At 48.3% G+C, this 12,164-nt stretch overlaps 1 protein-coding gene across 3 annotated transcripts in view; it reads right to left on the minus strand.

The window, feature by feature from the left end:
• MTR (5-methyltetrahydrofolate-homocysteine methyltransferase) overlaps nt 1–12,164 on the minus strand; it is a 1,186,028-nt gene that overhangs the window by 983,301 nt on the left and 190,563 nt on the right. The window lies entirely within an intron of this gene.

Here is a 12,164-nt window from a genome sequence, read left to right on the forward strand (position 1 = left end):
ATCCTTATACATATCGGTTACTTCTGGTGGTGTTGCATATTGCATTACTCCAGTCAATCAGTTTTTTATTTCCCCCCTTACCCCCCTCTCCACAGAAAAATAACATCCATCTCATGCTACAATAGTCCTGTCTTCTAGGGACACTGTAGGAGCCTAGTCGTTACCAGTTCTCTGGGACTTAGCCCTGGGGTGTCTAACCACTGTGCCCATATTCGCTCAAACCTGTTCGGGCATCCTCTGTGTTGGTATAGATCTTTTTCCATAACAAGGGTTTTTCCCATGTGTGTTATCCAGGCACTACTAGTGGGCGGCGTTGCAGACTTCCAGGTCAATAGAATACGTTTTCTGGCCTGGAATAATGCCCTGGAGAACGCAACCCTGACCAATTCTTCAGGTATTACATCCTCCAGGACCCCCGGCAAGCAACACATAGGGTCTATGGGTACCTTTGTTTGAAACAACCCATTGAGTGTACCTACAACTTTGTGCCAGTACCTGTGGAGTTTCGGACAGCGCCACATCAGGTGAATGAGGTCCCCGCTGTGCCGCTGGCATCGGCAGCACAAAGGGCCCGCCGATCTGCCCATCCTGTGTAACTTTACCGGGGTGTAGTGCACTCTGAATATTATGTAAAGTTGGGAAACTTTTTGCGCTACATTTAAGGAGCATGTGGGTATGGACTGTAAGGCTTCCTTCCACTGATCCCCTGTAATCTGGCCCAAGTCTCTCTCCCATGCTGACAGTCTTGCAATGATATGCTCGTAGGTGTTTTGTAAGCATGTGGCTATAATCCTTATAGTTACATTGCTGATTTGCAGCACCCGGAACACTGGAGTAGGAAATAATTCCCACTCTATGGCCGCCCCCTGCACCGCAACAGCATGCCGAAGCTGAAGATATGGGTAAAGCATAGTATCCGGGAGGTTGAATTTGACTTGTAGGTCTGTAAAGAACAGCAATTTGCTGCAACTGAATATTTAAGATAGCATAACCACACCATGTGCATGCCATCTGGGCTCCCTCTGTAACTTGGCCAGTTCAACATAGGTACGGTTGCCCCATATTGGACTGAAGTCTGTAAATCCCTGTACTCCTTGTCCCCTTCAGCCTTATTCCATATGTTTTGGACTAGAGAAAGCGTTGGGGTTCATTTAGATTTTGTGAACATTTGCGCCTTCAGACGCATAGGAATGGTCTCAGCACCTGTAGCAAACCGCATCAGTTGTGCAGCTGAGCCCGTTGGTTCATGTGTCATGGAGCCAACCAAATGTTGAAGCCGAGCAGCAATATAGTACAACCAAGGGTTGGGAACTGCCAGTCTGCCGCCATCTTTGGGTTGCTGTAGCTGCACTAGCCTGACTCTAGAGGCCTTATGCCAAAGTAGTCGCTGGAACAGGGTGTTAACCACTCTGAAGATCTTTAGGTCTATTACTACTGGTGAATTATGTAAGAAATATAATTTTAAGTTAATCTTAAGTTTGTTCCAAGTGTTTTTCATATCCTGGAAACAGGATAGTAGGGGGTATATATTCAGAGAACAGTAATCACTGATCTTGTGAAATTTGTATGCCCAGATATTTGAAATTGGTAACCAACCACTGGGATGGGGCAGGAGTCTGGAAGATAAACTTCCTGGCTCTCGTCCATCATCAACAGGGCTTACTTGGTCAAATTTATGGTCAGCCCAGAGTAATGACTGAACTGCTGTATTATGGCCATCTCTCCTGGAAGTGATTAACTTTTGTCACCCAGGAAGAGTGTCATGCCATCTGCATAGAACATGATTTTTCATGCATAGATCCATATTTGAACCCCTCTGTGTACTGTCCCCTATCCAGGCTGCCAGTGGCTCTATTGCGATTGCAAAGAGCGGGGGGGGCAGCAGGCAACCCAGCCTCGTCCCCCTGCCCAGAGCAAAAGCATGCAACATCCTATCCACCACTCTGCCTGGGGGGGGGGGGCACATATAGTAGCTTTACCCATGCAATAAACCGGTCCCCAAAGTCAAACTTATCTAGCACCGCCCACAGATACTTCCAGCTGATGCTGTCAAATGCCTTACTGGCATCTAGGGATAAGAGAGTACTATGACCCCGATTACCCGCTTGTACTTGCATGTTCATAAACAGCCTTCTAAAGTTAGTGGCAGTAGATTTTTGTGGCATAAAGCCAGCTGGATCTTGATGGATAATGGATATTATCCCATTGACCCGAAGCACCAAGACTTTGGAAAGGATCTTTACATCACTTTGAAGTAATGAAATGAGCATATAGGTGCCCGGGTCCACTGGATCCTTCCCTGGCTTAAGCAGCAAGATCACATTTACTCTGGTCATAGAATACGGTAATTTACTTTCTATCAAACTGGCATTAAAGACCTTTAACAGTTCCGGCTGTATTTGTTCACTATATTGAGTATATACTTCCATCGGGAGACCATCCTCTCCTGGTGCCTTACAGGTAGGAAAAGAGCAGGCTGCCATCTGCAGCTCCGAGAGTTATGGGAGTGTCTAACTGTTGTCTAGCCTCAGCAGACAGTGAGGGTAAATTAATGCTCGACATGTAGGTGGTCAGTTCATCATCCAAGTAGGTCTCCCTTGACCTGTATAAAAAAAGGTGGCCAACTCCGATATAATGGCCTTGGGAGAGTTAACCACTTTGTCATTAGTGGTGCGTATAGCGCCAACGGCCGGTGTTTGCTGTTGGGATTTTGCAATCTTTGCTAGTAGGCGGCCCATCTTTTCACCCTAATCATAGAACACCAGTTTTGTGAAAAACCTCTTGCGTTGTGCAGTGGAGGATCTCAAGCGGTCCAGGGAGTCCTGAGCCGACATCCACACCTCCCTTGCGGTAACAGTAGGACTAGTCACGTATATTAGTTCTAGTTGTCTCACCAGGTCTCCCGGATGTTCCAACAGAGCAGAGGTGTTCTGTTTAACTATTTGTATTTCCTGTATAAATATACCCCTGAAATATGCCTTAAAAGGTTTCCAATTTCTGCAGGTTATCAGTGTACTGCCTATGTGTTATAAAGAAGTACTGAATCTGGGACAATATCTGGTCCTGTGAGGTGAACAACTTAAACCAAAAGGCGTTCAATTTCCAAAGGGCCCTGGGTAACGAGCTGGGAGTATTCAGCCATACGACTAGTGGGGGAGTGATCGGACACTCCTCATGGAAAATATTCTACTTTGGAGGTGTATCCAACCATGAATAGGGTACCAACATAAAGGTCTATACGAGATAATGAGCAATGTGTCTTGGAGAAGCATGAAAAATGCTTGCCGTTTGGATTGCAAATACACCATATGTCAGTCCATCCCACTTCTGTCATTAGGCAGCTAAGGGCCATACCTCTTCCACCCCTAGAGGGAGCTATAGGGGGTTGTCTGTCTAGTCTGGGGTCTAGGTAGCAGTTAAAATCCCCCATAATACTTGAATGTCTGGTTTGTTAGCCAGGTAAGATCATAGAAACAGCAACACCTCCCGCGAAAACGGAGGTGGTATGTACACAAAAGCTAAGATCATAGAAATGGTATACAATTTACAATATAGGAGATCAAAATTGACCAGATGTCTATAAAGGGAGTCCAGCTCCTGGTAGGCTATAGCTTTATGTATCAGTACACTCACTCCGGAGTGATATGCCTTCCCAACCCAGGCACACTGCAAAAAACTGACTATTGACCTGTAGATCAATTATTGCCGGATGGAACTTATGCATGCCCGCAGATATAGTTCTCTTGAATGGGTCATTCACCCCCCCGTACATTCCATGACACTATGGGTGTAGAAGACATAGTAAACATTTATAGATCTGAACATGCATGAGAGCCCTGATGGTCTTCATACTGTTAGCTCCCACCACCCAAAGGTGGCCTGTAAGCGGTCTCAGGGAGACGTCTTGTAGCATGGCCCAGAATGGGCTGTAGTGGATTCGTGCATTGGATATGTGAACAACTGGTGAGGGACAATTTGCATAACTGCGCAACCTGGTAAAGAAACAGGTACGTACAGTACTGGAACTTAGTCTGTAGCCTGGTCCCTGTCAACATTGCAGAATAGGAAAATACCAAAAAGGAGCAAGGCTTGATCTGACAGCCAACATTTTGCCAACTGGGCAAAAGAATTTGTGCCATATCAGTAACAGGTGTAATTCAGGCGATTTGCATAATCGCATTCAGACTGGTTACACTTACGAATAGTAAAAACAAACAGGTGGATTTTCATTCTCTGATAGCGAGTGGCTTGTAAAGTTCTTTAAACTGTGGGAACTGCAAAGGTGGTGGTGCATCCTTCATACCCGGTGGGGGCTGTTATAGTGAGGTCATCCATCTCCATTTTCGCATTCATGCTGAAGGCCTTGCTCATTATGGTCCAGCCATTCTGCGGCGTCTTGAGTTTTCAAAAAATGATTTTGGTCCCCGGCTGTAATTCTTAATTTGGCTGGAAATAGCATGGCATATTTCAGCTGCAGCCTTTGTAGCCTTTTCTCCTCCAGGGGATAGAGAACTGAAAATCTTAGGAGGGAGAAAATGCTTATCCGGATGATCCCATTCAGCAAAAATAAGCTGTTCTAGTAATGCATGCACAGGAAACGCATGCAAAGGCTGAGAAGGTTTTAAGGAACCCAAGGAAAAAACAGTTTTCAGGAGACTCGGGTAGGGGTAGCATGAAAGCGGAATGAACCATTGCTGTAAGATTGTATCATTAATTTCTCAGATTGTGAGGCTGAAAAAGGTTCATCTACCGCTGTGTCCTCCGCAGAGGAATCATCGGTTTGTTTTTCCTCCTGATCGCCTGAGGGTAACACCTGATCCTGTGCCCACTTTTGCAAAGGGTCTGAAGTGGGGGAGAGGGATATAGCATGCTTCCCATCTATTTGAATGGAGGATGCGATTAAAGCTTCTAATCTTCCTTCCAGACCCTGCAGGGTGGAGAAAAGGACATCTTCAGTCATGTATACAGGGGCTGAGATGTGAGAAGCAGTTGCACCAATTTGTTCTAATGGCTCACCCTGGCCTGCCATAATGGGCAATTCAGGTGAAGAGGACCGCGTGGAAATGAGACTCGAGATCCTAGCGCCTGTGGGGGTGAAACCTTTAGTACCTTTTTTGGACTTTGTCGTGTCTTTTTTGGCAGGCATAGTCCTTAAGCACAACAACAGAGGCACTATACAATTGCACTTAATTGCTGAATATAGTCATGACAGTAAAGCACTATTAAGTTCAGCCTAGTGCTGGGAAAAAGTGTCCTTCCTGTATCAGGAATGCCAGTTGCAACCCTCACGTGCCCCACAGCTCCTGTGTTGCTGTGTGCAGACTGCTTCTTCTTCCTCCTCATCAGCCGAGGAGAGACTGTCCCAGCTGTGTTTTTATCATTGCCTGCCGTGCGTCCTCTTGGACACTGTGCCTAGGCTCTGCCCCCTCTGTAAACCCGCCCCCGTTTCGTTTATCTGCAAGCAAAAAGAAAAAACAGTAAAAGTAATCATGGGACCTGTGCAACCCCCGCGGCAGGGGGGTAATACACCGCTGATGTTCCGCTAACCCTCTGGTCATTCAAGTTAGACTTAACGGTAACTTGTTTTCCAACTTTCAGGACAGCCAACCGAGAGATCATGGCTCCACCTTCCAAAAGGAAACACCTCCTCCATCAGAGATTTTAAAGGAAAGCCTCCATGCAGCCTCCTCAGTTGTTTGTAGAGACTCTCCAACCCCAGCCGCAACACATAAGTGACAGTTATATCATCGTATTACAGCAATAACAAAACACCAGGCGGGTTACTACTGTCCTGGTCTATTGGAAAACAAGTTACCGGTAAGTCCAACTTGAATTTTTCCAAAACGACTTTCAGGACAACCACCCAAGAGGATTACCAAGACTTACTCCACTCAGGGCGGGACAACAGCCTATAAGACTTTCCTTCCAAAAGCCTGATTCCCAACCGTCATGAGATCTAATCTGTAATGGCGGCCAAATGTCCTCAGACTTGACCAGGTAGCTGCCTTACATATCTGTCCGGGGGTGGCGCCAGCTTTCTCTGCCGAACTCACCGCTGTAGCCCTTGTGGAATGAGCCCGGACACACTCACTGGACTCCCCTGGCCACTACAGGAATAGGCTTCAGCAATAGCCATCCTTAACCATCTTGCTATGGTTCCTCTGGAAGCTTGTTTTCCCTTTTTATTGCCTGAAAATAGAATAAATAGTGCATCTGCACGTCTAAAGTCCTTATTGGCTTCCAAATAACTTAGGACTTCTCTCAACATCCAAGGTATGGAATTCTTGCTTCTTAGCCGATGGATTAGAGCAGAATGTAGGAAGAACTATTTACTGAGATCGGTTCTGAACCGACGCAACTTTGGGCAAAAAAAAAAAAAAGAAAGAAAATCAAGATCCGTTTTTAGGACTATCCTATCTGGAAAAACAGAAAATAAACGGCTTCCTGATTGACAAGGCCTGCAATTCATGTACTCTGCGAGTTGATGTAATGGCTACTAAAAAACTTAACGTAATCAATTTCAGGGAGGCCAAATTAATAGGTTCAAAGGGATCCCTGGTCATGGCCTGTAGAACAGTAGTCAAGCCCCACACTGGGCAATTTTTGTTATGACTGGTCTAGACCGAGAGAGTGCTTTGAAAAATCTGGTCACTAAAGGGTCTGAAGCAATAGGTTTCTCCAGGAAAATCCCCAGCGCAGCCACTTGATCATTGAGGGTGCTGATCGCTAGGTCATTGTCCGCCCCTTCTTGCAGAAACTCCAACACTGAAGCAATTTGCCTTGGCGATCTTGCAGAAGTTGCGCACCAGGAGTTAAACACTTTCCAATATTCAAAGTATATTGTCCTTGTGACCTTCTTCCTACTGGACATCAGTGCAACCACCAACTTGTCCGAGACACCCCCTCTCAAAGAGCTGCTCCTCAAAAATTAAGCCGTGAGCCTTAGCTTTGCTAGATCTTTATGAACCATATGCCTCTGCAGGAGGAGATCCTGCCTTAGAGGAAGATGCCAAAATGGTTTTAGTTGCATCTGTAGCAGGAAGGAGAACCACAGTCTTTTGGGCCAAAATGGAGTGATCAGAATTATCGTATCTTCTCTCCTGATCTTGCTTATATAACCCGAGGTATCAACTGAAACTGGGGAAAGGCGCAACATAGGTGAAAATTCCACCTGTGTGCCAAGGCATCCACTCCCAGCGACTGCTCGTGCCTGTTCAAGGAGCAGAGAGGGACCTGGGCATTTCCCTGAGTGCCAAATGTCTACTTTTGGCTGGCCCCATCTTTCTATGATCAACCTGAAGACATCTGGATTCAACTGCCACTCTGCCTGGAAAGATCTGGTTCCTGCTGAGGAAATCTGCTATTTCGTTTAGAGTTCCTTTTAGGTGCACTGCTGACAAGGATAGAGTATGCTGCTCTGCCCAAGCCAGAATAACCCTTACCAGATCCTGTAGTGCCCTGCTTCTGTTCCCCCCCTTGTCTGTTTTTGTACGCCACAGCCGTGGCGTTGTCAGACAGGACCTGGACATGTTGTCCCTGGACAGGGCCAACACCGCTCTTTACACTACCTTCAGTTTGAGGACCTCCCTGCCTCCTCTGTGGTCCATGAGCCCTGAATCCACGGACTGCCCACATGAGCCCCCCCCAACCCCAGGAGCTGGCGTCTGGTCAGCCGAACCTGGACTGGGAAGGATCAAAACAGCCCCTCTGAAAGAACCTCCCGGTTCCTCCACCACCATAGACTTCTCTTTACTGTGGTGGGGATTCTTACCAGAGAATGCAACGAACTCTGTTGGTGGTCCCAAACCTTCAATAAAAAGTTTTGCAGAGGTCTGAAATGGTGCTTCGCCCACGCGACCGCCGGAATGGAAGAAGTCAAGGTTCTCAACACTGACAATCTTCCTGATGGACAGGGACTGATTGGACTGTAGTTGAGATACTAATTGTAACAACTTCTCCTGTTTCTCCTCCGGCAGGAAGATCTTCTGATCCAGAGAGCCGATACTTAACCCCAGGAAACCCCCCCCCCCTCACTTCCTGAGCAGGGACCAAATTAGATTTTTGTAGATTTATAATCCAACCTAACTTTTAAGCGGGCGCAGGCTCTGTCCAGGTTTTTTTGCAGGCCATCCCTGGACTGGGCAAAAAACAGCAGATCGTCCAAGTGCGGGATCACCGAGATTCCCTCTAGACGTAGGGACGCTAATGCTTCGGCCATAATCTTGGTGAACACCCTTGAGGACGAGGACAGGCTGAACGGGAGAGCTCTGAACTGGAGATGAACTACCTTGCTTCCCCTCCCTTAGTGCCAATCTCAGATATCTCCGACCTGACGGAAATCGGAACATGGAGATTGGCATCCATAGATTTGCAGGATGCCTTATAGCATCCCTGATTCAGGAGGTTCCTTACGGAAAAGATTGAATCCATCCAAAACCTGTTGTACTGCACAGATTTGTTCAGTATTTTGAGGTTTAAAATGAGTCAAAACTTTCCCGAAGGCTTCCGGACCAGGAACACGTGAATAGAACCCGACCCAGATTCTCCCTTCGGGACCGGCACAATGACTTAATACATCAGATCCTGAATGAGGGACTTCATGTCGAAAGCCTTGACCGGATCCCTTGGGATGTTTGTGACCAAGAGCCTTTGTGGAGGGGTCTCCATGAATTCTATCACATAACCCTGGGAAATCATTCTCAAAATGAACAAATTTTGAGTAATTGCCCACAACTAAGGGAGGAACTCTGGGAGCCTCCCTCTCACCTTGAGGAGCGAGTCATTCTGGCTTGGAGGCGGACACAGGCTTCTTCTCGGGCTCTAACCATTCCTTCTTGATCATATAGGAAATCAGGGAATGGACCGGGAAGGTGAGACTTCTGGAATCCCCTAGCCCCGCATACATACGATCATGTAGGGAAAGTTCTCTTTTCTTCCTAAATTCCTAAGGTCGCGTAAATCACCTTAAGGAGACCTCCCACTTCTTCTAAGGATAATTTATACTTAGAGGCTGCCTCTGAATCATTTTCTTCTTCCTCTGAATCAGATTTGTCTAAGGCCAAAGAGGGAGAATCCTTAGAGGTGTCTTGTGACATTTCACCCCCCAATCAACCCAGAACACCCCTGGAGCTCCAAAGATGACTGCGGGGTTCTAGGCTCTCCTGACGTTGCAGGATCTTCCGCTAAATTAGATTTGAACGCCTGAAAAGTAGCCTGGAGCTCATCCTTAATGGTTATTCGTAAATCGCCACAAATGGATGGGGATTATTCCCTAACCAGACTTGAAAGACAAGACGCACAGAGCGTCTTGATCCAGGATTCACTTCGTTTTTCCTTGCAGACGGGGCATCTCCTCTTAACTGGTCGGGCAGCACTTTTTGCCTATGCAAACAGAAGAGACAAGAACACACAAACCATACTATTTAAACTCTGCCAAATGCAAGTGACACCCAGGCGCATCTACGAAAAACCAAATAATTCCCAGTACCAAAACAAGCCGACACCCCCTACACCTTCAGTCAGAGTAAACCCCAAGCTTACAGGTAGTAGTGGACCCCCCGGGACTGGGGGGGTGCGGGGAAACGGGGGGGGGGTGATCACTTCCCTCCCTCCCCCACAGGAGCAAAAAGGATCCAGACAATTGAGAGACACAGCTCCTACCTTCACCTTGCTGGTGCCTTGCCTTGATGCCTTGTCTGCATCGCTCTTGATTGCTAGCTCAGCAGACGCATGGTATCTGACCACTGATTCCGGGTCGGCGCATCGGCTTTTTGAATCCCGGGACCGGCGGTGAGACAGATAGCACGCGGAAATAAGGTGCCAGGTGGCCCTCCTTTCTCCCCCTGCGGTCCAGCGGCCGGAAAGGATGCTGCGCGCTGCCCAGAAGTCTAGCCCCTTTCCCGAATGACTTGACCGAAGGCTCTCTTGGCCACAAGAATGATGGCGACTGCCTACTACCGCGATGCAGCACGCGATGCAGCATGCGCTGCATGCAAGAAAAACAAAACCCTGCAGCTACCAGCTCTGAAAAAGAAAACGGGGGAGAGGACAACCGGGTGTACTGGCTCTCCCTGAGCACTGAAGGGGGAGAGAGCCCAGGACACCATCCTCAGCTAGGAGGCAGATGGAGGACCAGCTCCAGAGAAAAAAAAACAAAAAATAAATAAAAAACAAAACACAGGTGAGAACCTACTCTTTTCCAGGATCAGCCCAAGATCATGGCTCCCACCGGAGGTGTTCCTCCCAGTTGGAGGAAACAAAAAACTGAGGAGACTGCTTGGAGGCTCTCCTTTAAAAGCTCTGATGGAGGAGGCATTTCCTTTTGGGACGTGGAGCCATGATCTCTCGGGTGGCTGTCCTGAAAGTCGTTTTAGAAAAAGCATTTGGCAGACTTCTTTACCCAAGAAAAAAAATCCCCCTGCACATGCCGGTGCGGCCACACAGACTAACTGAGCTTTATAGTGAAGACGACAGCTTAAAGTGGTTGTAAACCCTTACAAACCACTTTGACCTACAGGTAAGCCTAGATTAAAGCGGGAGTCCACCGGGACTCCGCGTTTTTTTTTTTTTTTTAAAGCCAGCAGCTACAAATACTGCAGCTGCTGACTTTTAAATAGTGACACTTACCTGTCCAGCGCGCCCGCGATGTCGGCACCCGAAGCCGATTGCTCGCTCGGCTGCCGGGTCCCGCCACCATCTTGGGTATGGGAATCAGGAAATGGAGCCTTTCGGCTTCATTTCCCGGTTCCCTACTGCGCATGCGCGAGCCGCGCGGCGCAATCCGGACGGTCCCCGCTGCCTCTGGGAGCTGTGTGTTTCCCAGCAGGCAGCGGGGCACTTGCTGAAGGGGGCGGGCGCTTGCGGAACGGGGGCGTAACGTACGCCCCGTTCCGCAGAGAGCTAGCCCGGAAGTGGGTGCAGTTACCTGGATTATCCAGGTAACTGCACCCCCCTCCCCCCTGAAAGGTGCCGATTGTGGCGCCGGAGGGGGGGGGGGGGATTCCGATGAGCGGAGGTCCATTTTAGGGTGGACCTCCGCTTTAAGGCTTACCTGCAGGTGCAAGAAATATATCCTAAACCTACACGGTTTAGGACATATTTACAAAAAGACAGGCACCACTGTCTACAGAGCAAGCGCTGTAGACAGCAGCACGCAGGCGCACTGAGCATGCCGCTGCTAATGGCGATATGCCATTAGTGGTGGCTCCCGTGCGCATGCGTGGGAGTGACGTCATTGATGCTCCGGCGCTGTGAGTGGCCGGAGCAACGATACCCAGAAGGGGGACAGCAGTGACATCACTGTCTCCTGTGTCAGGGCTACTATGCGATGCATCAGGGTTTACTTCCTCTTTAAGGTATGTGCTTAGACGCCCTCTAGTGGAGAATTAAGGTATGACAACATTAATCTCCTTAAAGAAGAAACCATAGGTGGACTTTAGTTCCCAAGTTTCTTCCCTTACCTTATCTCCGCCGCAGGATTTGCTGAACAGACAATCCGACCTTGACCCATCGCGCAGGCTGCGTTTAGCAAACCTTCAAGCACCTTAGCCTGTCAACCAACACCTGGCGGACTCACATGACCCGGTTAAGAAGGAATGAACCGCTGAAAGTAAATGGTTCAGAGCCTGCTGTCCTTTGGAAGTTCAGCATTTCGGCCACCTTCTGCTTAAAGATAGCAGTCTGCCAGAATGCTGTGGTCACGGCATTGCTGCGCGTGAGGTCCTATCGTGCATCATGGCCAACTACATGCGCTCTACTTGGTGCTACAGCACATGCTCGGCTCTGCACGCACACAACATTCTGTGCACACTGCGAAGTCATGTGCACCATGGTTGACCAGCACAGCTGTGAACTGGCGTGCGCCCTGTTGAACCTCCTTGTGCAGCTCGTCCGTAAGAATGGACAGCAAGGAAAGGTATTCCTAACCAAATACCAGCTACTTGCCAAAGCTCCCCCCCTGCGGTCACCGCCACACCGGTGTCCAGCCTCATGACAGCTTGACAGATTGTTACAACACAAGGGGCACCCCACAATAAGTAATAAGGGGATTTTTCTTACCCATTAAGGCGCAGGGCACTTTAGAAACCAAGACCCCAATCTTTACCTATCATGGCAGGTTCCGTCACTTGGGGACCTTCAAAGGACTGAGTACTCTTTTCATGTTT

The sequence above is a fragment of the Lithobates pipiens genome, unplaced genomic scaffold (genome assembly GCF_037356315.1).
Source record: "Lithobates pipiens isolate NorthernLeopardFrog02 unplaced genomic scaffold, aLitPip1_a1.2 Scaffold_18, whole genome shotgun sequence".
NCBI lineage: Eukaryota > Metazoa > Chordata > Amphibia > Anura > Ranidae > Lithobates > Lithobates pipiens.